The sequence below is a fragment of the Lagenorhynchus albirostris genome, chromosome 6 (genome assembly GCF_949774975.1).
Source record: "Lagenorhynchus albirostris chromosome 6, mLagAlb1.1, whole genome shotgun sequence".
NCBI lineage: Eukaryota > Metazoa > Chordata > Mammalia > Artiodactyla > Delphinidae > Lagenorhynchus > Lagenorhynchus albirostris.
This window is the reverse complement of record NC_083100.1, coordinates 74,560,687-74,585,727: the sequence shown is the minus strand read 5'-3', so window position 1 is coordinate 74,585,727 and position 25,041 is coordinate 74,560,687. Positions and strand designations below refer to the sequence as shown.

Here is a 25,041-nt window from a genome sequence, read left to right as displayed (position 1 = left end):
TTCGGGGGCGGGTAACGAGAAATCAGGTAAGCCAGTCCCGCCGGCGTGCAGGCGAACGAGTGTCTCCTCTCTCCTGGGCAGGTGGCGAGGGCGGCCCACAATGGGGAGGGCGGAGGAAATCCGACACCTCCGCCGTCTTCCCCCGGCCTGGCCCCGCCGAGGCTTCCCGGCCCGCCAGCTGGCTGGCGAGGCTGGGCGGAGGGTCTCGAGGAAGGCCGGGCGAGGACGCGGGCAGGGCCTAGGGCCAGGGCCACGCACACGCCGCGCCGCGGCCCATCCCCGCGGGCCCCGCGCCCAGGTCTAGTCATGTTCATTTGGAGGCGGAGACCTCGCTCGTTCTCTGCCCGCTGGTTCGCAATGCTTCCCCGCCTTCCCGGCCGGGTCCCCCGCCTCCATTTCCGCGCTTCCCCGCTGGGTCGGCGGAGCCTGGGCCCGAGGTATTCAGCTGGATGTGGCGGTCGCGCCGCCGGGGTCGACCCTCGGGGAGGGGAGCGGGAGGCGCGAGTTTCGGGGGAGGCGGGGGCGCGGCTGCTCTGGTGCGTCGGGTTACAGTCGCCCAGCTTGTTCGGGGCGAGTGACATCCACGCGCGCCTCGCTGCAAGTATCCGGACCGAGGCGCTGATTCGGGGGAGGCAGAGACTCCGCCCAGGCCCGCGGAAACGGGTGCTTCTGCTCTCTCTCCCCTCGCGCGAGAGGATCAATCTAAGGTGTGTGCTTCCCGGGAGACCCCCGTGCCCCCGCCCCCTGGGTTCTGGGGCGGGGGGTGGTCCCTCTCTGACCGGGTGGAGTCCGGTGTTGGGGTGGGTGGTGGCAGAATCTGGGGAAAGATTTAGAATTTTTCCGCACCGACAGAACGTGGGCTCATTCTTACTGGGAGCGGGGCGGTGGAGTGGAATACTTTTGCCTCCTTGGTTAAGTGGCAGGACTTTGGGGTGAGGGTTGATGTCTAAATGAAAGTTTGCTGCAAACTTCTGGCTTGTGGATGCAGCTCGTCTGAAAAGGACTGTTGCTCCCTTTTGAAGCAAGGGAGGGAAAGATTCTAGAAGGGGACTGAGGCTTCTTTGAGATCTTAGCTGCTGGAGTGTGACAGTTTTAGGAGGAAATGGAAGGTGTACCCTGATGAACTTAAAACAGACCCTACTCCCCACGTAGTAACTTCTGAGTCAAAAATAGACTTGAAGCGTGCTTTGGTAGGAACGTATAGCCCTGTGAATGAAGGGCTGATCTGGAGCCCTTGACCTCTAGCCTGCCTTCCATCTTCTACGAGGGAGCATTCACTCCGGGAACTGCCCTCCTCAGGAGTTCCAAAGAAGTTTACACATGCAAGTTCTTTTAGTGACGGGGCCAACCCAAATTATGCAACACTTTATAAATATCATGGGAAAGGGTGGGGACAGCTATAGAAATAGCTAACAACTAATTTAGTCAACTTTTATACTTGTATAAATAGGTATCGGATGGAAAAGTAGGTTCCACTGAGTCCTCATTGCTTAAAACAAAACAATTTTGCATACGTTCCCAGGTTTAATAGATGTGAAGTTTTGGAGTGTGGAGGGTAATGGGAACTGCCACACGGGGGCCAGGCACTTCCTGGTAGCTACTGACCACTCTAGTCGCTGAGTGCCATTGCTCAACGCATACCACGTGCAGCCTGGGGAACCTTATGATGAGGATGTTGGAACCCTCCTGCGTTTCTCATAGGGGGATTATGTCAAGTTACAACACTCCCTTGGATTTTCCAAATCAACTCGTCCAATGATGCAGCGGTACCTTAGTAATAATGGATAAAGATGGAATTTGGGGTTTGAGAACCAGCATTGTTGGAGCTGTCCATTCTGATGTCTCACATAGTCACTTTATTTTATAGACATTCTGAGTAGCATTAATACTCTGCTTCCTTCTCTCTGCCTCTGATTTATTAAAAGACGCAATGGCTTAAGCTCAGTAATTGACAAGAGGGCCAATCGTTAATGCCTCCCCTCTTGTTTTTGTAACTATTTAATCGCAGAGATGTTTAGAAATATTTGACTATCATTGTACATAAGTCATATTGGCGAATAATTATAACTCTCAAATTATCCCGTTTGCTATTAGTTTCTGCTTTCATTACTAGAATGTACGTTCTGTGAGAGGGCGTGGGCTGCCTCACACACTTTCGTATTTCCAGTATCTAGAGTGGTGACTAGTTTGTGATAAATGTTTTCTCAATGAGTGACTAAACTGTGGGACAAACTCTAGCTGGATGTAGTGGGGGAAGAAAACCAGAGATTTTGGCTTTAGGGAAACTATTCAACCTCACTGGGCCTCGGTTGTCTCACTGACAAAATGTAGATAATAATATGTGATATAACACGTAAAATCACTAGTGATGTTCCTTTCAGGTAGTAGACTTCAAAATATTACTTTCTTCTTTCTTATATATTTTACTTTTTATATTCAAAAAGGGAAGACTTGGGGAAAGAATGCAGATAGTTGGATAATTTAGCTCTTGCATGTTGTGAATGAATTATCCAGGTTTTTTCCCCGTTAACTTGGTGTGTGTGATAGAAGGAAGGGGGAGGGGGAAGTTAGTGGCAGCTATGGTTATTAGAGACAGGAAACAATTTCCAGATCACTATGTAATTTCTCCTCTTTATTTTTTTAATGTGATGAAGTTTCTGCTCAGGTTTTCCAGAACTTGATTTTTTTTCTACTTGTCAACAACCAGACTCACTAGGTTGTCCTAAGTACAGAAACAACACTTTAGAAAGAGCATTAGGAATCAAACATCTGTAACACTTGACTTCTTAAATGAACTTTTCTGTAGTCTTGTGCAGCATTATATAGTAACAAGATAAAGAAAAATATGGTTATCCTGCTTTTGAGAAGGTTAGAGTTCATTTAACAAGGTAGAACGTATAGATGTTGAACAGTTACAGACCAGCGTAAGATCTTGCATAGTACCGTACCCAATGGTTATGGAAGGGAGAGGTTAACATGCGCTCAAGTAGCTGGAGACAATTTTGTGGTGAAGAGAATATCACTTCAGCAACAGAGAGACTTAAAGTGTCCTGAAGATTACAGCGGATCATTTTTGTTTCAAGAATGTTTGTTATTTTGTACTTCAGTGTATTAAAAAGCCAAACAATCATATACTTTCAAAAGTAAACTTTCTATGGAAAAGCATATTAGAAACTTACAATACAATTCTGTACATGAACTAAATGATACTTTTCACTGTGTCTCTGAAGTTTTAAAGCCTAGGATTGGAGTTAAAAATTATAACTTTTCATTCTTGCCACTTTTAACGCCCTTGCTTAAAACAAAGTGTCAGATGGCCTGCCTTTTACTCTCTCCAGTTGTATATAATAGGATATTGTTTTCATCTGAAGTTTCCGGGGAAAATTACTAGTCATTAAGTTTGGGATCCCCACAACTGGCTAATTTTAGATGGTGTTATAAAAGTGGTTTTAGATGCTCTTCAAAATACTCAGGAAATTCCATGAGGATTCATCACCTTTGAGATAAGAAGGCAACTTGGAAGTTGATTTATAGAGGAAGAAGAAGCTAATAAAAGGGTGTGTTGTATATTTCCTTGTTTTAGAATTGTTGACATGATGGGGGAAAGAAATGTAGGCAGGGGGGAGAGATGATCAGATTCAACTGCACGTGAGAAAAACAAGGGCCAACGTGGCTACAAGCCAGGAAATGTCGAACAACTTTAGACCTCTTCCTGTATTACCTGACCAGGGATTGATCTCAGGAGCATTTTAGGAAAAGGAAGCTTGAGGAGCTAATGGTTTGAATACCTGAGGATGCTGAGGTAATGACTGTGGTCAGAGTTTGTCTAGAACTCTAATTTTGTGTCCTGACGTGAATGTGACCATTTTTGTTTGTTTGTTTTGGTTTTTTTTCCCCTTGTTTCCCAGGATTTTCACCTTTTTTGGGCAGTTCTCACTAGTTCTTTGGGTTAAATATTTCTTCCTATATCGTATCTGTGTTCTTATTTCCCATTTTTCAGTTGAAAATTTTCTGTTGATTCTTTTAAAATACGGTTTCTGATTTGTGCAGCAGACAAAACATTGTTTCTGATTTTAATTAGGTCAAGCTCTGGTTCTGTTAGTTCACTAAAATTAGTGGGAAAAAATTAACTAATAGAAAATGTTGCCCTCCTAAGTAAAAATTTATTGTGACAAAATGTATTAACGAAACTCTAAAGCATTACTTGGGGATATCTTTTACTTTTTCTGGCAAAATGAAATGATTACTGGTGTACTTTATTCTGTAGCAGTCAGATACTGTTAAAGTGTGAGCAATGACTGTTTCATTTAGATTTTTCTAGCCTCAGATTCTTTAAATAGTGATATATCCTCTATGGAATTTCATATTTGATTATCCACCTATATCCTTCAAACCCCACAAATTATAACAGAGAGGCTGTTTTCTGAAAATGAGATATCTAGAAGCTGCTACTGTCAAATGACACAGTCTTCGAGTATGACTCGCTGACACACGCTTAGAAAGCTTTATTACTTACCTCATACGCACCAGTGACCACTAAGTCTGGTTGGTTATTCACACTAGGAACAAAAGTTGATGTTCAAGGTAAACATTTTAGGAAACTTTTCACTGGGATTTTATGAGTTTCAATAAAACACAATGAATTTCTACCTGTATTTGAAAAGTGATGAAAATAGTACGGCTCAGAGTACTAGGTTCTCAAAAGTCGTTTTCCTTTTGTTTAAACGGAAGAAAGAAAGGATGTTTTGTTTCGCTGCAGTAATATCAGAACTGCTTTGATCATATCACTCTTTGTTCCACCCTTCCGTGGGTCACTCTGCCCTATTGCATTAAATTCTAAATATTTATCTTTGAATTCATGGACGTTTCCGGTCTTGCCCCAATATTAAACTTCTGCCCTTCTCTTCCTCGTGATCTAGTTGAACTGGACTACGTGAAATTCTCTAGATCTGTTTTATTCCTACCGCTGCCCCTATGCTAATGTTCTTCCTTCTAATTTACCTCTTTAAAATCCTACCAATCCTTGAATGTCCCGACCACAGGCTACCAGTTTTGTGATGCTTTCCTTCACTACCCCAGTGAGAAGTGTATTGTACATTTCCTAAACTCTTCAACTACTCTTTTTATGCCACTCATAAGTATCTCATTTACTCCTCTGTATGGTCATTATTTGAAAACATGCATAATTTCCTTTCCTGCAGAAGATCATGCAGAGCAAGGGCTGGATCTCATACAATTTTATAGACCTTGTGTGCCCAACCCAAGTCCCTGCATGTGGGGACACCTAGTAAATAGTTGTTGAATGAATGATTGACTCATAATTCGCTCATCCCTTAATTACCAAGAATAAGTGATAGAAATGGTTGGGGTGTGATTGGACAGCAGGTAACACACAGGCAGATGCATTTCAGATAATCAGTTAAACTGAATCTTTATCTTTTTTCAGGCCTCCCTTTCTCCCTATACATTTGGCAGTTCTTATAGCTAAAGGATATTTGTTTTAGGAGGAGGAAAGGAAATTGCTGCATTTGAACCAAAGTTATAACAGCAATCTGTGAAGAAAATCAGTGGAGGAATCTGCAAATGAGGAGGTCATTTAAGATCTGCTAAGGAGTCACCTTTGTCAGGGCTCCTAGGGCTCCCTTCTCTTCACTAACTTCTCCCTTTTTCCCCACCTGCCTACCTAATCCAATCTCTTAAGAAAGAATCCAGAAAATTAATTCATAACAAGATGACTGATAAAATTAGCTTGTCGCTATGTCAAAGGTCTCTGGATTCTAAGGGGACAAAACCTTAGGGACCATTTATGTAGGCTACGTAGAAGGAGCTTTGGGGGTGGGCAAGTGTTTACTTCTCTGCATTCCTGAAGTCACATTATAGCCACCTGCCTGTGGCTTTGGTCAGTCTCTGCACCTGCCAATTTCTTCCTCTGTAAAATAAGGTGGCAGAACTGTGTGAATTTAAAGCCGTAAAAGTGCGAGGTGTTTTATTGCTCTTGTCGTGTCTTGCAAGGGGAAGCCAGTCATGGTCAGTGGGCTCTGTTCACCTCTGGACCTGGCCTAACTTTTCCTCTTACTTCCCCGAGTTTGGGATGTCCTTTCTCTCAGCCTCTCCAGATGTGGCATTCACTTGGGAGGATGCTGCATTCCCTGCTTCTCCCTCCTGGCTTGTGCTCATAGGACCTGTTACAACAAATATCCTTTCACTTCTCTCTTTCTTTATGTTGCCCTTTTCCCCTATCCCAACCCACCATTAAGTAGCTGGGATATTTATCTAAAAATATATGTATTCACAGAATTTTAAATAGGAAGGGGGTTAAAGATCTAACCCAAGACTGTCTTTTTATTATCGATAATAAATAATAATGATAAGTATCATTTAGAGCAATCACCTTTTTCTAGGCCCTGTGCTACGCACTTTGCACACATTATTTCACATATCGACAGTGAACCATGTTATATCACTGAGGAAACCGAGTTCCAAAGAATATAAGTGACTTACTCAAAGCCACAGTTATGTTCCAGTATGACAGAAACTCCCTTTTTTTTTTTTTTTTTTTTTGCTACTTTGGATTCCCCTGCTCGACTCATTGAACTTTGCCTTTTAATACTTCACTTCCTAATACTTGGTGCTGTGGGTCGACAGTTTCTACCAGTGATGCTGAATTTGTTCAGACATTGAATGCATAGCACAGTATGCCTGCCTGAAACAATATTCCTTTTTTTTTTCTTGTTTTCCATGTTTTTCTTTATTTTTTTAATTTATTATTTTTATTGGAGTAAAATTGCTTTACAATGTTGTGTTAGTTTCTGCTGTACAGTGAAGTGAATCAGCTATATGTGTACATATATATCCCCTCCCTCTTGGACCTCCCTCCCACCCCCCCATCCCACCCATCTAGGTCATCACAGAGCACCAAGCTGAGCTCCCTGTGCTCTGCAGCAGGTTCCCATTAGCTATCTGTTTTACACATGGTAGTGTATTTATGTCAAACCTAATCTCCCAGTTTATCCCACCCTTCCCTTCCCCACCGTGTCTGTGTTTCTATTCCTGCCCTGCAAATAGGTTCATCTGTACCATTTTTCTAGATTGCACATATATGAATTAATATTCAAAAAGACACATGTACCCCAATGTTCATTGCAGCACTGTTTACAACAGCCAGGACATGGAAACAACCTAAATGTCCATCGACAGATGAATGGATAAAGAAGATGTGGTACATGTATATAATGGAATATTTCTCAGCCATAAAAAGAAATGAAATTGGGTCATTGGTAGAGATGTGGATGGACCTAGAGTCTGTCATACAGAGTGAAGTAAGTCAGAAAGAGAAAAACAGTATTTCTTTTGATTTGACTTCTAGGAACCATGACATTGTTAAAATCCTCGTTAGTCTTAATGAATGTGGAAACAGCCTGCAACTTGGTATCAATCTGCATTTTCCACTCCTACACCTCGGTTTGTGAATGCAGGTGGGAAAATGAACACCATCATGCAAACTGGAGGCACTACAAATTTATGTTCTCTAGCTTTAGCCACAGGGCAGTTCTTTTATCTTTGCCTGTTTCTAGACAGCATCTTTTCTTATTTTTCCCGGTAGTTTTTCCAAACCTTCTGCATTTTCTTTGAGCCTTTTATCCCACTGTGCGTTTCTTTACCAGAAAATGATCGTTAGTGGTTAGAGCAGACTAAACTGTTCTAACAGAAAGATCTGAAAATAGACAAAAGCACAAACACAACAGATGTTTATTTCTTGATCATGTCATAGTCTTGGTTGGTGGATGGCTTTCCTCTAATTGATGACTCAGGCATCCTGGAACCTTTCATTTTCTGATTCTGCCATCCCTTAGGACTTTGTTTTCAAGCGTCTTCAGCTTCTCTGAAAGAGAAGAAGCATATCCACTTTCTAAATACTTAGTCTTGAAGTGAATGTAACAGTTCCACTCACATAGCATCAGCCAGAAATCAGGTGCGCAGTCACACCTATCAACAAGGGGAGATTGGAAAGTCTAGTCTGGCTGGGAGACGAAGAGATTATGGGTTTTTGGTGAAGAGTTAGCTGTACCTTTCACAGTGTCCTTGCCTCCTGTTATACTGAGAAAACAGAGATATCATGTCAATATTTTGATATCTTAATATTTTGTTCTCCTTTCCACATCTTCCCTGTATCTGAATATATTAACTCCATCATTAACTACCACCTTAGAGGTAGAGTTATCCAGAGTTTATGCTTTCCCCAGTACTCTAAATCCCCCATTTCTTCAGCTAGCTTACTATATGAAGTTTCTCCATGTTTACCTGCATTTTAAATATTTACAAGAATGTTCAAGATTCTCCCATCACAATAACAAACAAGACCAAATCCCAAAGCTATTCCTCCTCTCTTCACTCCCCTCTAGCTACATGCTCATTCTCTCCTTTCTTTCAAGCTACACTTCCTGAAAGTATTTTATATGTTGTTTTTCTACTTCATTACCTTCCATTCACCCCGCAACTGTTGAAAATTTGGCTTCTACCTTAGATGAATCTGTTCTTTTTATGATTATTGGTTTCTCCCCGACTGGCAAATCCACAGGAGCTTACTGCTTGAAATTTCTGTGATTCTGCTGATTCCCTCCTTTGTGAAATTGAACTTTCACCGGGCTACCACGACACTTCGTTCTTCTTTTGAACTACTACTTATGGGTCTCTTTGCAGATTCTTCCCCTTGATGTTGTAGTTCCCAGGGTCTGTTCTTAGTTCACTGCGTTCTCATTGTAGATGTTCTCTGTACCATCAAGTACATCTATATCTTTGATTTCGATGATTTCAAATCAACATCCCCAACCAGACCTCTTCCTTGATTTCAGACTCAGTGGATATTTTCACAGTCAAGACAGGACTCATAATCCCCCTCCCTGTCCCCATGAGGCTTTTCCTCTCATTGAAGAGCACCACCATCCTTTCTCCCACCTGTATCATCCACTCATTTAAGTTCCTCAGTCACCTAATATGTGCTAGGCATTGTTTTACAAATTAAAATTATAGTGGTGTACAAAACAGATACAGTCTCTTCTCTTGTAGCATTTACATTGTCAGGGAGGGGGAAATTTTCTCCTCTACCTGTCTTGAGTTCCTGTGGCTGGATTAGTAGCAAAATTGACATAAGACATTAACAGGAGAAAAACAAATTTTAATTCATGCACTCAGAGGTCTCATTGAAATGGGACATAAGAAGTGGCCAAAGCAGGCAGCTTTTATATTTTTAGACAAAGAAACAATAAATTTGTGAGGAATTGACAGGACAAAGAAATTTAGGTTTTGGTGCTCAATTAGTAAGGAACCTAACCAGAGTTTGGGCTTGAAGAAGTAACCAGGTTTGTTTATAGAGGCATCTCTGCCCAAATTCCCTATCTCTGGCCTAAAGGGTGTCCTACTTCCAGATTCAGGGAGTGTACCTTTCACATGAGAGATTTATTTCTTACTTTCAGGGAGACAGAAAGGAGAGTCAGACTGTCCCTCTTGCATTCACCATTTCTTAAGGAACTTGAATCCAAAATAATTAATGTACCATTGTGCATATTTTGGGGTGGCCTGCCCTGAGCCCTAGCAACATTCAGGGGGGTGCAGGGAAGAAATAATAATGATTAAATAAAGATGAGATGTATGAGCTGATGAGAGCTGTGATCAGCTTGGATTTGGATGGTTTGGGAAGGCCTCTCTGAGGAGCTGACATTTGAGCTGCATCCTGAGTGAGTAGAAGCTAGCTGCACAGAGATGAACAAAGCATTCCAGGCAGAGGAGACAGCTGGTGCCAAAACCCTAATTGTATTCTTGATGAATCCGATGGGCAGAAGAAGGTAAATAAACCCAGAACTTCGCGAGCGGCAGAGGTATCTGTATTAGATTCCCGTGGCTGTTAAACAAGTGACCGGAAGCTTCGTGGCTTAAAACAACAGAAATGTATTCTTTCTTTGTTCAGGAGGCCGGAAGTCCAAAATCAGTATTCCTGGGCCAAAATCGAGGTGTTGGCAGGCCATGCTCCCTTCTGAGGCTCCAGGGGAGAATCTGTTCCTTGTTTCTTTCAGCTGCCAGTGGCTCCCGGCATTCATCAAGTTTTGGCTGCATCACTCCAGTCTTTGCCTCTGTGGTCACATTGCCTTCTTCTCGTCTGTGTGTGTCAAATCTCCCTTTTGCTTCCCTCTTATAAAGATACATGTGATTGCATTTGGGGCTCACTCTGATAATTCAGGGTAATCTCTCCACTCAAGATCCTTTATTTCATCACATTTGCAAAGTCTTTTTTTTTTTGGTTGTTGTTATGTAAGATAACACTCATGGGTACCAGGATTTAGGATGTGGATATCTTTACACTGCCACTACTCAACCTACCATAGTGTCCAAGAGAATCTTTAAAAAGTAGGCAAGGGCCAGATCCTATAGAGCTGTACAAGCCAGGATAAGGCATTTAGATTTCTTTCTGAGGTTATATAAGCCTTTGGAGGATTATGTGCTGGTAAATGACTTTTTTTTTTTTCCATTATGTCTTTCCAAGAAGAAAAATTAAGTTGAAATTAATTAATTAAAATTTTAAATTAATAGTTCCCTGGCAAGAATGTATTCCTTAAATATAAAAACTAAGATTTTGTTGGGTAGAGATGAGCTTTGGAGGACCACAGCTCATTATAATATGTAAGATTTTTCACCGTTCTGCCCCAAGAACCAACTTTGTCCCCTTGTGAGCGTTGCTGTTCCCATTGAGCCTGTGTGCTATCAAAGGCTGATCTGGCTACACAAAGTGGACTGGATTGTGGTAAGTGGGGGAGGGAAGACTGGATGCAGGACTCCAGTTAAGAGTCTATTTTAGTTGCCCAACTAAGGAATTATAGTTGTATGGATGAGCGGGTGTTAAAGATGGAAAGAAGTGGATGGATTTAGGATTTGTTTTTGCAACCAAGTGAGTTGACTGAACTTTCTGATAGATTAATTTTCTGGGGAGAGGAAACAAGAATTGAGACAAAGGCTTACACTTTTTACTTGAGCAGCTGGGCCATAAACTGAGAAGAGGAGAATTGGGAGAGAAGCAATTCATGTACCTGAAGGAAGATGTAAAATGTTCTGTTTTGGCTGTGCTAAGTTTGAGGTGCTTCTTAGACATTCCTTTGGAGATGTCAGTTAGACAATTGGATAAATGGAGTCTGGAGATTCTGGGAGGGGTTTTGGGTGAAGATATGGAGCTAGAAGTTATTTGCATATAGTTGTATCTGATACCGGATGGAATTACCTATGGAGAGTGTGTAGATAGAGAAGTGGGCCATTGGAGCACTGTATTATGCAGAAGAGAAGAAGGAGTTGCCAGTGGGGTAGGAGGGAAACCAGGAGGGTGTGGTATCCCTGAAGTTAAGAATTCAAAGTGTTTTTAAAAGGAGACATTAAAATGTTTTTAAAAGCTTATTGGGTTGAGTTGTGGAAGTAGAGACAGTGCTTAGAGATAACTCTTTCAAGTAATTGTGTCATGAAGAGAAGTTGAGAAATGCAAAAGTTCCTGGAAGAAGTTCCTGGTTAAGGGAGGGTTCCTTAGAACCAGAGAGTAATAGAATGAGTTTAAGTAGAGAGGAAATGATAGAATGATTAACTAGAGAGGAAAAACTGATGACGGCAGGAGAGAGTGATGGATAACTGTTGGAGTACAGTTCTTGAAGAGGCAAGAAGGGAGATTTAGGGACAGATGAAGAGGTTGGTCTTCACTAGGATCAGGAACATTTCATTCATAGTAAAAGGAAGCTCTGCAGACAGAATGCTCTACAGAGCTGATAGGTCATGGTTTGGGTGGTGGGAAGATAGAGTTCTTATCTCATGGCTCTCCTTTCCCAATGACGTGTGATGATGTTGGGGTAGGATGGGGTGAAACAGGTTTGGGAAAAGAGGAGATTTGAATTGGCTATTTTGAAACACCCTGGAAAATATAATAGGATTGCTGGTCAATGTGGATTGCCCATTAGAGACTTGTAGCCATGAATTTAATTGAGGCTAGTTGTGGATGTGGTTCTTTCTTCAGGCAGTTTCTTTAGCTGTTTAGGTAGAGGTGTGGAGCAGGCAGATAGCTGGGCTTAATCAACTTGAGTATTTTCCAGGTAAGTAAGAAGCAGGAAGAGAGGACCAAGGGCGTTAAGGGTGATTTTGCAAAGCAGAGTTTACAGTGATGGACCTTGACCACAAGCTGGACAAAAAGGAAAGTGCATGTGTAACTGATAGTGTGGAAATTGCCAATGGATTGGGAAACCAGATAATGCCAAGAAGATGCTGGAATGGAAACACCAGAGTAGATGAGCTGGAAAAAGAGAAGGTGGTGTTCACATGTAAGATGCTTGAAGCTGAAGTCTCAGAGCTGGTGCAAGTAATCATAATGCTAAATCAGAGGTTATGACAATGAGAGCAGGTGGCTGAGGCAGGGTCAAAGAGAAGACCGTCAGAGGTGAGGTGCTTTAGGAACTGGGGCCTCCACGTGGATGTAGAAGACAGCAGAAGTGAAGACAGTTATGAGTTTGGAAAGGGAAACAGCCAGGTGCTTAGATCATCAGCGAATGAGAGGAAACAGCAGTAGATGGGTAGATGACAGCAAGAAGGGGTGATGGGTGGTAAGTATAATGACATGAACTTCAAAACAGGTAAGATTTTTGACAAACAACCCAATCCAAAAATGAGCAGAAGACCTAAATAGACATTTCTCCAAAGAAGACATACAGATGGCCAAGAAGCACATGAAAAGCTGCTCAACATCACTAGTTATTAGAGAAATGCAAATCAAAACTACAATGAGGTATCACCTCACACCAGTTAGAATGGGCATCATCAGAAAATCTACAAACAGCAAATGCTGGAGAGGGTGTGGAGAGAAGGGAACCCTCTTGCGCTGTTGGTGGGAATGTAAATTGATACAACCACTATGGAGAACAGTATGGAGGTTCCTTAAAAAACTAAAGATAGAATTACCATATGACCCAGCAATCCCACTACTGGGCATATACCCAGAGAAAACCATAATTCAAAAAGACACGTGCACCCCAATGTTCATTGCATCATGGAAGCAACCTAAATGCCCATCGACAGACAAATGGATAAAGAAGATGTGGTACATACATACAATGGAGTATTATGCAGCCACAAAAAAGAATGAAATTGGGTCATTTGTTGAGATGTGGATGGATCTAGAGACTGTCATACAGAGTGAAGTAAGTCAGAAAGAGAAAAACAAATATCGTATATTAATGCATGTATGTGGAACCTAGAAAAATGGTACAGATGAACCGGTTTGCAGGGCAGAAATTGAGACACAGATGTAGAGAACACCAAGGGAGGAAAGCAGCGGGGGTGGTGGTGGTGGTGGTGTGATAAATTGGGAGATTGGGATTGACATGTATACACTGTGTATAAAATTGATGACTAATAAGAAGCTGCTGTATAAAAAAAATAAAATAAAATTCAAAAATTCAAAAAAAAAAAAACCAGGTAAGATTTTTGAAAGAGGATAGAGGAGAAATTGGAAGGTGAAATGGTGAGACACTTAATGATCTCCAGGCTGGGGGATTTGCAGAATAGAAGCAGGCGTTTAACTGAAAGTACTTACAACTAAAATGGAGTGGGTACTGCAGATACAGATCTTTAGTCTGGGGTGGGGTCCTGGAGCCTTTTGTGAAGCTAGACATTAACTCTTTAATCACTTAATCATAGGAAGGTCCTAGGAAAGGGGCTAGTTATCACCTGGTTCAGAGATGTTTTGATATTTTAGCAACTGGTACAGCCATCCCTGTTTATCCTGGCTAAACGCTGGACTTAAATATGAGAGTATAAACAACCTCCCTTTAATGGGGTGCTGTGAAAACAGTGTAGGTAGGCTTCAGCCTTCAAAATTCAGATGAAATCTTGCTTTCTCCATGTTTTCAGGGTATTGCCTGATGAAAGGAACATCTAGAGAAGAAAAGGATAGCTTTTGAGTTCTAGAGGGCTTAACTGGGAAGGAGAGAGGTCTGAGAAGGTGAGAAATGGGGCAGGTTGGGCTTCTGGTGATGACTGAGGTAGAGAGGATTGTGCAGCATGCTAGGATTAGTCCTGTGATGCCCTGCGGGGAGCTGGTTGCAGACATCTGGCAGCTCCTGTTGATGTGGTGGCCAAGGGTGAGCAAAAGCCTCCTCAGAATACCTGTAGCCCTAGGGCATCTCCTGATGGCTTGGTGGCCAACTGGAGTGTAAAGGCCTCCTTGGGGACTGCTCTCAAGTGGCCAGGAGCGCCAGGTGCTCTGAGGGCCTCTTTCTCAGCCAAAATGGTGGTGCAACCCCTGGGGGGGGGTGCTCTCTCCCCTTTGGCAGAAGCTAAGGAGTGCTGCTTCTGGGGACCATAATCAGAGTCAAACGTATTTAGACTGTGTGCTCTCCATTCTCGTTACTGTCATTGACTTAGTATATGGACGCTTAGGAGTTTGGGCTGGGATGTTTACAACCAGTCTCCTGATTTCCCTTCTCCCAGATGCGTGTGCTTTTAATTTATCTCCCAGCACTGCTTCTGGTAGTGGGGAGTGGGGAGGATGGTCTTTAAATTCAAATGTGTCTATCCGTCCTACTAGGAATGTTGTGAGGATTAATATAACGTGTATCAACCGACTAGCACGGTCCTTGTAACACAGCGTGTAGCCAACAAATATGCTTAAAAGCTTTCTTTGGTGATCCATTGCTTACTGGAGAAAGACCAAAATCCTTTGATTGGCACCTAAGATCTCCAGAGATTTTACCCTTGCTTGCCTGTTCAGCCCCCTCACCTCCTCACTTACAACTATTGCATACCATCCTGCTCTCTTGACATACATATTACACCCCCTTGTTCTTGAAAATGCAATATTCATTCATACAGTCATATCTTTGCTCGTGTTCACTTGGAACTGTTGAACCTTCAACATTTGATTAATTATTGCTTTCTCTACAAATCTGCCCTGGTGATGTTTCCTACCTCCCCTTAATTACCCCCATGGGTAATTACTCCCTTAGCCCCTAGTCCAAGCCTTATTTGTATTACTCATATTTGTTTTAGAATCTTCTTCTCCAAGTTGTGACTTCCTTAAGACAGAAACTATAAATTATTCACATTTGTTTACTCACAGTCTTAACACAGTAGGTGCTGAATGAATATGTTGAATAAAGGAAAACTCAATACATATCTAAGTTTACATATTGCCTCTCTGTTATAAAATATAAACTAAATTTTGTGTACCATCTTTTTCTTTTTTTTTTTGCGGTACGCGGGCCTGTCACTGCTGTGGCCTCTCCCGTTGCGGAGCACAGGCTCCGGACGCGCAGGCTCAGCGGCCATGGCTCACGGGCCCAGCCGCTCCGCGGCATGTGGGATCTTCCCAGACCGGGGCACGAACCCGTGTCCCCTGCATCGGCAGGCGGACTCTCAACCACTGCGCCACCAGGGAAGCCCCCATCTTTTTCTTTAATAGTGGAGGCAAATTTTCTGACGAAGCAGAGGACGAAGCAGAGGAAAATTGGTGACCATGTAGTTAGTGAGTAGGCAGACTTAGTCCTGTGTTCTTTTTCTTTTACCGAGTGACTTTTATTTGAGTTATCCAATGATTTTGTTCACCATCGTCATTGCTTTATGTTGAGTTGTAATCATTAACTTTTGCAGTTATACCCCCAAAGAACCTCAGACAAATGTGGGTTTCTGGTGTTGGTTCGGTATGCTTGACCGAGTGGTTTCCAGTGCCCGCTTACAATTGCAGGTTTGGAGTCTTTGAGAACCTTGGTCAAGATGTTCAATTCCTTTTAGGTCTCTTCAGACCTTGGTTCCCTTGATCCTATGAACTGATTAATTATATTTAACAAAAAATTGAGAGCTTCCCAGGTGGCGCAGTGGTTGAGAATCTGCCTGCCATTGCAGGGGACACGGGTTTGAGCCCTGGTCTGGGAAGATCCCACATACCGTGGAGCAACTAGGCCCGTGAGCCACAACTACTGAGCCTGCGCGTCTGGAGCCTGTGCTCCGCAACAAGAGAGGCCGCGATAGTGAGAGGCCTGCGCACCGCGATGAAGAGTGGCCCCCGCTTGCCACAACTAGAGAAAGCCCTCGCACAGAAACGAAGACCCAACACAGCAAAAATAAATAAATAAATTAATAAACTCCTACCCTCAACATCTTCTAAAAAAAAAAAAGAATTGAGATAATGTAAATCAGGCATCAGCAATCAGAATCTAGTCAGAAAAGGGTGGGAAGAGCAAATGTGAGATGAGGTGGCAGGAGTGAGTCACTTCTTGTTGTCAGTGGACTAAGAGTGGCGGTAAGAGGGCAAAGGTGGGTTGAGGGGTGATGGACGTGTCTGTGGGGAGCGGGCGGGATTGTGTGGACACGGGTAAAGGTGGTTTGGAGGATACAATAGACTGTTGGCTAGTGGTTGGCATGCACTGAATGAACGGCCAAACAAGACTCTTTGGGCACTTAAATGACTCTTGTTCCTAGGTTCTTGCTATGTAGTGAGTCAGAGTCATGGTGTATGTTTTTACATCTTGGGATAAGGGCATGATCCTAAGAAGGGACACATTCTTGAGAAATATCTCAGTTTCTTTAAAAATACATTGACTCATAGAGTTGACTGTTTTGGTAGCATTTTGTTTTTATATTAGTATTTTTTTTTCCAAGGTAGAGGGTGTTCAAGGTTTGTGATAGAGCCAGAAAGCAATTCCTCACCCTCTCTGAACTAACAATAAATACCCGGAAATATTCTGAATAGAGGGCAAAAAACCACTCTTATGGGTCAAAGTTTTCCCAGTGACTTGGGTTAACTCAGGACACAAACCTTACATCAAGCCTCTTACAGAGATGGTTTTAAATCCGCTGACTAATTGAACTACTGGAGATAGACTGTAAACATTGGATTCCATGCGCTCAGAGTCTAACCTGAAGCAAAAGAGCCTGCTGCGTCCTGTGACCTCTGGAACAGCTAACCTGTGGCTTGGAGTCAGATCTGCGTTAGATGCTGGGCTTTACAGGTTTTTATTTATTTATTTTATTATTATTATTTTTTAAAGAAGATGTTGGGGGTAGGAGTTTATTAATTTATTTATTTATTTTTGCTGTGTTGGGTCTTCGTTTCTGTGCGAGGGCTTTCTCTAGTTGCGGCGAGTGGGGGTCACTCTTCATTGCGGTGCGTGGGCCTCTCACTGTCGCGGCCTCTCTTGCTGCGGAGCACAGGCTCCAGACGCGCAGGCTCGGTAGTTGTGGCTCACGGGCCTAGTTGCTCCGCGGCATGTGGGATCCTCCCAGACCAGGGCTCGAACCCGTGTCCCCTGCATTAGCAGGCAGATTCTCAACCACTGCGCCACCAGGGAAGCCCAGGGTTTTTATTTTTGATAGAACGCTCCACAAATAATGGTATCCGTTCTGTGGAAAAGAATGTTTATTTGGGGGAGAGATGCTAGAGAAATGCTGGAGAGACCTGCCTACTATTTTTTTTTCAAGGGAAATGACTGACAGGATTCATTTCCCCAACCTGGGAGTCTTAAATGCACTTGCTTGGTCAGAGCCAAGTGCTGCTTGGGCTAAAGCTAGGTTACCGCTGCCTTTGTTCTCTCTAACCACAATCTGTATCGCCCTGTTCAGCACTGCATGTGTGGGGACCCATTGCAGGTTACGTATGAGTAATGGGAGTTGTTGACAGCAGATATACTTCTACACTTCATCTACATTATCTCAAATTTTCAACGTAAGTTGCGAAACAGATGAGGTTTTATGCATGAGAAGACGAAAGCTCACAGTCAGTCACACAGCTAGTAAGTGACTGAGTTGGAATTCAATCCAGGTGGGGTCTCTGATGACCTCTACACGGGCTACCTCCTGCAGAGAATGTTCTATTGACCGGTCAGTGGTGTGGTTTGAATATGCCAAGGACAGCACCCTATGACAGAAGGATCCCAGTTATGCCTAGGGGAGTAGCTGTGTTCCTGTGTGTAAGCTCTGAATTGTCATGGGGCAGGGAAGGGAGAGCGTGTTGGCCTCCGTCTAGGATGGTCTGTGCTTTCTCCGTGTGCCTGTGGCTTCCTTCAGGGCTGGCACCGTGGAGGGGTCCCCTGGGTGTGTTGTTGGCTGAAGAGTTTCTATGTTTATGGAGTTGAATCCTGGGGAACACTAAATGCCAGTAAGTTCGATCAGGTTTGCAGTCACTGGTTTGATTAGTTCTTGGGATTTCTGATGTTATGTTAAACTTTAAATCCCTGAGACGATGTAATCTGAAATAACTAGAAATTCAAGACTAGTTTAGGGGTAGCTTAACTCAGGCTTAAATAGTTATTGTGTCAGATGCTCAAGGCAAATTCATCCCAGTTAGGGTAGAGACTGTTCTTCAGAATAAGGTAGATAATTCTGTGACATTTTCTAGTTCTTCTTCCAAGAGTCCTAATAAATTCTAAAGGCAAAATACCCTTTTCCTTCTCTGTGTGGGTCTTTTACTCTATCTAGTTCATTAAAGATGAGAAAAGTTGTGTAACAGGAAAATCACTCAAGTAGTGGTCAAATGATATGGGATTTAGTCAAATGTCAGCCATCTATCTGCACGGCGCTCTTTAGAGCTCTTTTTTTTTTTCTCTCTCTCTCTTTTCTCTCACTCACACATACACACACATAGATTGGTTTTTTCTTTTTTTTTCTTATTACAAGAATAACATGTGATCATTTTAGAAATTTAAAAAGATACACACAAGGAAGATAATAAAAATGACTTTCAACCCTACTATTCAAAGATGAGATTTTAAATATTTTGGGGTATGTCCTTCTAGCCTTTATGTGTGTGTGTGTGTGTGTGTATGCACATATACTTTAAAACAGAAACACAGATACTATTTTATTTACTTTTGTTCTCTTCATAATTAATTTTCTATTGCCCATTACCCCATCTCTATCCAGAGTGTAATTAACCAAGAAAGAATTAATTCCTAAGCAGTCAAGAAATTCTAGAATGTGTAACTTACTTAAGGCTGTCTGCTTATTTCTAGATATTTATAATTATTACCAGCATAAAAATGTTGCTTTTTCAAGTCAGAGTGGGGTAAGAGGATGGCAGTCATTTTGGCTTGGTGAGTGACCTACCCTTGTGGTCCAGTTTGGATGGGAAAAATGGCAGGAGACTCTGGAGAGCAGAAAGCCAAGCTTATGGGGTCCAGCAGTGCATGAAAAAGGAAATGTCTAGATGATCTCAATCTTTTATGTGAGGAATCTGAAGTCCAGAAAACTCAGGTGGCTTTGTTGAGGCTGAGATTGTCGCAGGGTGGGGGTCTGGCTCCGGTTGCTGACTGCCTGTCTGTGATCGCTGCAGAGCCTCAAGATACAGCCTGAAAAACAAACCACGCTCTTGCTGCTGCCAAACTAATGACCAAGGAAGTAGGCACAAGTGCACTGGGTGAGGTCATGTCTGAAGGTCGCTGCGTGGATGTTGGAACCTGGCATTTTGACAGGAGTCCTATTAGAAATACCATTTTGTAAGTCATTTTTTAAGTCCTGACGGCCTCGTGGTAAAATCACAGGCTCAACTATGGGCTAAATTTTTTGGATTAACTTTGGGTTTCACTTAACATTATCTCAGAATTTATGGTTGAGAAGAGGCTGTTGAGTATAAATTGCTAATGTGCTCTGCTGATTTCCACCGGCTATGTGATTTGACTGACAACAGTGCGAGCCTAGCCCACTGGGGTCTGGTGAATTACATCTGCTCAGCCAGAGTGTTCCTTGAGCTGGAATTGAAATGCGTGGCCCTTTAGTTTCCGATGTGATGCCAACACTCAGGCAATTGACTTTTGCTCTTCAGTCTCCAGCAGGGGGAAAATTATGAAATAAAATAGGGAGAGGCTAGGCATCCTCAAGATTCAAACCCATAAATATAAATAACTGTAATTAATCATATGCAGTCCCTCTTGTCTATTACCTCTATACTCAGTGTGTCAGTAAGTTTCACAGAGCTCTTTAGCGCCCTGCCTGTGTGGTGGGTGGGGAATGTTCTGAGTGCCTCAGCTTGTTGAGATGTAACCTAGGGTTCTTTTCCAATATGAGTTCAAAATCAGTTCAAGATATCATGAGTTGCTGGGGGGGGAAAGTCACCTGCAACATACCCTAGCCCAAGGGGGAATAGAAGTATAAGAAAGACCTCTGCTGTTGGCATTTGAGAGGCTCTCTCAGTTGACACTCTGTTACCAGCTTGTTAGACTGAATGGGCTGGAACAGTCTTTCAAGTGTGTAAGTTCAGCAGACATTTATATTCAAGATTATCTCTGAAGTGTTTGTTTTCCTATTACAGAATCCTATTTTTGACTGTGGTTTACATTTGTTTACTATTTTCTCATATGATTTATTAACTCTTCCTCTCTCTCTCCCCATTACGTCCTTTTTTCATACTTTCATCTACTCATTGTGAACAGGGCTAATGGCGTCCTTAAGAAAAAGCAACTGCTTTTACTCTTATTTCCTTGGAAAGCATCCTCTACGCTGTAGCTAGGGTCGATCTTCTTTCCTCCCTCCCTCTGTATAAATTCCATTGCATCATCGCACTGATTAGGACCTTCCACTGATTTTCTATCTCTATCTTGTCAGAATAAACACCTTGCTAGAAGGAAGTCATACGTGACTTGGCACATGTCTGGCTCTCTGACCTGATCTGGAACCCACTGCCCACATGATTCACTGTGCTGCCCCTACAGTGTCCAGTGGAGGCCAGGCGTACACCTGCTGTGTGTCTTTGTATTCCTGTCCCCTCTGTGTAGAAGGCCCTTCTCTTAGATCCCTGTGTGGCTGGCTTTTCCTCCTCAATTACATTTGTGCCAAATAACCTGCCTGGACTTTCTATCTAAAGTAGATCCCTCCTGCCCCCAGTCACTCTCCAACCTAATTTTTTTCTTCGTAGCACTTGTCAGTTTCAAAGTACTCAATTTTTAAATTTGTTTATAGGTTTATTTTTTGTTTCCCCCAATCCATGAGAGCAGAGAACTTGCCAGCCCCTAGAACAATGCTGAGGATATAGCAGACATTCAGTCAATCCGAGTTGAATCTGTGTTGTAGGAATGAACGCTCCTCTTTTCATCTTCCTTAGTTGAGTAGTTCCTTCAGTGATATTTCCCTGAGTTTTGTTGAACTGTTGCTTTCATTATTTTCTTAGAGTGTACAATTTTAATCTCTCCCTCACCAATGGTAAGTGCATTTTTCATAATCCAGTTTCCAACAATGAATTTTGAAGTTTTTTAAGAGTGGCAGATAGCTTCTTTTTTGGCCCATTTATCTGTAATATTTTCCTTAAATCCAAGAGAGCACAGAAAAAAGGTTCTAGTTGTTTCTAGAGCAGAAGCATACAGCTTTGCCATATTTTTTTCATATATGTAATGTGAATTTGTTCAGATGAGGCAGAAATGAAATAAGAATTTTCTTTTTCTTATCTTGGACTATGTGCTTGTATCTGGCTTGAAATTCTTAATCTTCATCGGAGACCTGTGTAGTTTGTTTCATCCACGCTGTGTACCATAAACTTCTGGTAAGACATCTGGGAAGATCCACTGACCTAGAACAAAGGAAGGAAGGGGGAAAAAGGCCCTTGAATAAATACAGCCAGAATGTTGAAAATCCAAAGGCTAGAATGCTAATGAGTTGCTCCTTTTGCCTTGCTCAGAGTTATTTGTTTTTGGGTTTTTTTTGCGGTACGCGGGCCTCTCACTGTTGTGGCCTCTCCCGTTGCGGAGCACAGGCTCTGGACGCGCAGGCTTAGCGGCCATGGCTCACAGGCCCAGCCGCTCCGCGGCATGTGGGATCTTCCTGGGCCGGGGCACGAACCCGTGTCCTCTGCGTCGGCAGACGGACTCTCAACCACTGCGCCACTAGGGAAACCCTGTTTATTTGTGTTTTAAACACAGTTTTAGCTAAGTTGGCTCTCACTTTTCTGACCACAGTGGTAACAAGTTAGAAGTGATCTGGAGAGCCCAAAGATCAAAAGGGAAAATTACCATCAGCCCGATAGTTTGAAGAACCAGGAAAACTTTATAAAGCAGATACAGGAAGGATTCAAATGGGAACAGTGTGGTTTGGAGCCACTGAGTAAAGAGGTGATAGTATTCAACTGTTCCTGAGGACATTACCCTAGCAGCATAGTCTAATGTATATAAGGATGGTTCCAAGTCATCAATCATTGAATTCCTGGTTAATATTTTTAAGAAGACAAAGTGTGATTTGTACTTTTGAAATATTTAAATTCAAAATAGTTTAGACTTAAAAAAAAAAAACTATAAACTCCATTCAAATGTAAGCTCTTAGAAGGCAGGGATTTTTGTTATGTTTGTTCTCAGTTGTATGTTTAGTGCCTGGCATATGTTAAATGATTAGTAAGTAATTATTGAATGAAAGAATGAATGCAAGCCTTAATCATCCAACATTGCTAAATAAATAGGATATTAAGGTAATACCAAGCTTAGTGCAGAAGGTTTTTTTTTCCCCCTGCACCTACTGAATGAAGAAAAACCATAAAATAATACAAATTTAAAGTTAAAATAGATCTGGACATTTTCAAAGATGCTTCATTTATAGGTGGAGTGAAGATCAGCAAATTCAAATGATTTGCCTGAAATCACAAAGCAAGTTAGTAGTATAGATGGAATTACAAGGCGAGTCTCCTTAATCTCTCCTTCTAGAATACCCACGGGTGATTTTCTTTTTTAATATGGTATTTCAAGAATTAAAAGAATATAGAGGTTTTTGGTGTGTGTGTACTTTGTTTGGGGGGTGACAGTTTCAGCAAGAATATTGAGTAGAACCCTTGATCTGTGCATGCTATTTCAATTTTAGACCGTCAGATGCTAGGGTATTAGCTATGTAATGTCGGTACACAGTGTCTCATGCACAGTGACTAGACTTGTTTATAGTCTAGTACTTGAAAGCTTTCCACTTAGGGTGTGTGCCCGTCCTTTCAAAGAAGAAAAGAAAAATCTAAAAAGGAGAGGCTTGGAGAGGATGCCTCATTCAAGTGGGGAGAATAAGATCTTATGACCAAGACTGTTTAGCCAAGATGACTGAGATGGAAATACAGCTTTGTTTATTACTTTTGCATAGGTGAAGACCCTACTATCTTTTCTTCTCCTTTCTGAGGGGCCAGGGGATGGAGCATTTACCAACTGTTGTATGATATGTATTCCATAATTTTGAAAGAAATTTTTGTTAGAAATATGAACTACTGCAGTCTTTCTCTCCTGTTGTTTGATTCTTACTTCCTTAAGGGTGAGACATTTTTAGGGAGTGTCATCACTAAGCTAAATAATATAAAATATGATTATTTTGCTGTAGTACATCTTAGATTTTCTTTGCATCTATGCTTTTTGTGTGTAATTTGACCCTTTGTTGATAGTTAGATTTATACATGCAATGGATTATTAGATATGTAGGGGAGTGAATTTTAAATGCAAATTTCAGCAGGCTATAGGGGAAAAGTGGTTACACGATGTAAAAAGTGGTTAGCTTTATTTCCTGGGTATCTTCTCCAGCTCAAGGAAGCAGAATAAATGGTCTCCCCACCCCATATACTTTTTGGTCTCTGTTATAACTCCCAACGATGTCTTATGCATTAATAGAGCTGTAATAGAGCTGTAATTAAATTTAGAACTTTTTTATTTACAATGTAAGTAAATTAAATTAACTGAAATTATTGTGCTATAACTAATTATCATAAAAATTATATCATAGTTTTTTATGAGCCCAGATTTCATAAACTATCTTCAACAAGTATTTCCTAAAATGCATTTTTAATGACATATATAATGCAATTGCTACTGGAACTTTTGAAAGAATTGGTACATTTTCCTTGTATTTGGTGATAAAAATAACGAATAAAGCTGAGTTAACTCAATTGGCATCAGCATTTTGAAGTAAAAAAAAAAAAAGCCAGTTTTTCAAAGTTTTGTTTGTGCTTATAACATTCTAAGGCAGATTCTCAAACCTTCTACATCTGTGCTATTCAAAAAAAAGAGATTTTGGAAAAATGATCTTTTCTCTTTAAGATTTTTTTGAGCCTTAAAAAAAATTCCTGTATTTAGTAGATAGTTTTTCCTAATTCATAATGCCATATTTCTTAAAAATATACGATATTGGATAACAACAAAACAGATCTGATTAAGATCCAGGCAAATAGAAGCTTAATTATCTTAAACACTTCCTTTTCTGAACATGCTAAATTAATTGAAATTTTCTTAGGGTATATTTCTTTTGACTAAAGTTCATTATCATCTATATGTGTTAAAAACCTTTTCATTTGATTCACAGTGCCTGCGCACTATTTTATAGCACCCAAACCCTTTTTATATAATGAAGTAGATGTTTTCTTATGGAACATTTTAGGATGTGTAGTCAACAGCCATGATTGTTATTACTTTATAAGGGTTTGTTATGTTTATAATAAATCCGGAGGAGAGGCTTGATATATTTTAGTGTAAAGGCAGATATTTTGAGCTCTGTTATTTGATTTGCAGTTTATTCTATAACAAAGTAAAGGGTTTTATCTTGTCTTAATTACTGAAGTAGACTCTATAACAGAATGTCAAATCTAAAAAAAGGGGGTTTATGCTGCTAGAAGAATGTGAGCCATTTTCCTAACCCAACAATAGGGTTAGTAAAGGGGCAGAAAGACTGCAAGAAGCCCAGGACTGGGACTTCCCTGATGGCGCAGTGGTTAAGAATCCGCCTGCCAATGCAGGGGACATGGGTTCAATCCCTGGTCCCGGAACAGCTCACATGCCGCGGAGCAGCCAAACCTGTGCGCCACAACTACTGAACCTGCTCTATAGAGCCCGCGAACCACAGCTGCTGAGCCTGTGTGCCACAACTACTGAAGCCCGCGTGCCTAGAGCCTGTGCTTTGCAACAGGCGAAGCCCGCGCACCACAACGAAGGGTGGCCTCCGCTCGCCACAACTAGAGAAAGCAAAGAAGACCCAACGCAGCCAAAAAAAAAAAAAAAAAAAAAAATCACAGGACTAGTGTGGTCTGTTTGCCTAAAGAAT

At 41.8% G+C, this 25,041-nt stretch overlaps 1 protein-coding gene across 3 annotated transcripts in view; it reads left to right on the top strand.

Moving 5' to 3' along the window:
* Positions 1 to 301: 301 nt before the first annotated feature.
* The window catches only part of GPD2 (glycerol-3-phosphate dehydrogenase 2), a 133,544-nt gene continuing 108,804 nt past the window's right edge, over positions 302 to 25,041 (top strand). The window contains exon 1 of one of the 3 annotated variants that reach the window (XM_060152862.1): positions 302 to 437. The gene's annotated coding sequence lies outside the window, so the exon portion shown is untranslated. Of the gene's footprint in view, positions 708 to 25,041 lie in introns of all 3 variants that reach the window. The other 2 variants (XM_060152859.1, XM_060152860.1) reach the window with 2 other exon arrangements.